The sequence below is a fragment of the Babylonia areolata genome, chromosome 11 (assembly GCF_041734735.1).
Source record: "Babylonia areolata isolate BAREFJ2019XMU chromosome 11, ASM4173473v1, whole genome shotgun sequence".
NCBI classification, from domain to species: domain Eukaryota; kingdom Metazoa; phylum Mollusca; class Gastropoda; order Neogastropoda; family Buccinidae; genus Babylonia; species Babylonia areolata.
Genome location: NC_134886.1, coordinates 33,150,516 through 33,151,929, shown reverse-complemented (window position 1 = coordinate 33,151,929; position 1,414 = coordinate 33,150,516). Strand labels below are relative to the sequence as shown.

The following is a 1,414-nucleotide window of genomic DNA, read 5'->3' as shown; positions in this document are numbered from 1 at the left end:
AATTGCCTCCATCATCGTCAACATCGTCGTTATAAGTGCCGTCGTTGTCGCCATCACCATCGCCATCATCGTCATCTTCGTCGTTGTTATCGTAGTCATCATCGTCATCAATATCATCATTACAGTTTTTCTCTCTTTTTTTGTTTGTTTTGTTTTTTGGTTTTTTTGTTTTTGTTTTTTTGTTTTTTTGAGTCTTTGTTGTCTTCATCGTCAAAACCATGACCATCATCATCCACATCGTCGTCATAACTGTCGTCGTTGTCGATATCACCATCGCCATCATCATCATCCTTAATGTCGTTATATTACCGTCACCAATACCATCATCAAAATTCGACCTCATATTGATTGCCTTTATTGTCGTCACCGTCATAACCATCACCATCATCACCCACACTGTCGTCATAAACGTCGTCGTCGTTGTCGTCGTCGTCGTCACCTTCCCGACAGTTACCTGACATGGACGGTCCCGTTGGACTTGACGCCTGCCTCCTCGTCGTCCTTCTCCTGTCCACTCAGCCAGGACTGCTTCTCGTTGGGCAGCTCTGTCGTGCCCATGGTGTCAACAACTGGGACTCCGCGGCCAAACAATGGACAGTCAATGATGACACACACACATACACCCACACACACTGCTGGGATGTTGTTCTTCGCTGCTGCTGCTGCTGCTGCTGCTGATGATGATGATGATGATGTTGGTATCGCGTGTTGTTATGAGGAGCACCACTGTTGCTGCTGCTGCTGCTGCTGCTGTGGTTGCTGTTGCTGTGGTTGTTGTAGTCCAGGAATTACCAACAAGGGAGACCCAGCGCGCACTTTACCGCAGCACACGTCCACTGACACGAGTGAGGGCGAGGAGGACTCTCCCCTGTGAGCGCCGCCAGAAGCCCCGTGACGTCACCGCCAGCCGTGACAAGGTCACGTGATCACGCCCAGCCTTGGCATGTTCCCTGGGGAAGAGTGGGGGCCTGGAGGAGGAGGTGGAGGTGGAGAAGGAGGAGGTGAAGGTGCCCAAAGGGGTCATTATGTGTTTAGCTCCAAGCCTTTCTGGGTCAGCACTGGATTCCTCTTGTCACTCCCCATCAATGCCTTCCACTGCTTTACCCCCAGCCACACACCTTTAGCTCAAAACCGCTTGCCACCACCACCACCACCTCTGCCTCTACCACCGCCACCACCGCCACTGCCGCCGCCGCTACTACCACGGCTAAGTCGTTTTCGTAGGTTTTAATCTTCAGCCTGGCCTACCTACCCAGTTAGAGCAGTAAACCGATCATTATAGTGTCTGTTACCTAACGATTTACAGTTGTGGAATTCGGTGGGGGTGTCAAAGCGGTGCAACCTTGGCTCCTATCGCATCGCTCGTTCCTCAAGTTCTTGTCAGTCAGTCGCTCAACGTCGCTGCCAACAATTG

At 51.3% G+C, this 1,414-nt stretch overlaps 1 pseudogene across 1 annotated transcript in view; it reads right to left on the bottom strand.

Annotated features, from left to right (window-relative positions):
* Nucleotides 1-587, bottom strand: part of LOC143287370 (neprilysin-1-like) — a 92,281-nt pseudogene extending 91,694 nt beyond the window's left edge. The window contains exon 1 of the transcript XR_013055946.1: nt 455-587. The product of XR_013055946.1 is annotated as a neprilysin-1-like (transcript). The remainder of the gene's footprint in view (nt 1-454) is intronic.
* Between the last annotated feature and the right edge of the window lie 827 nt (nt 588-1,414).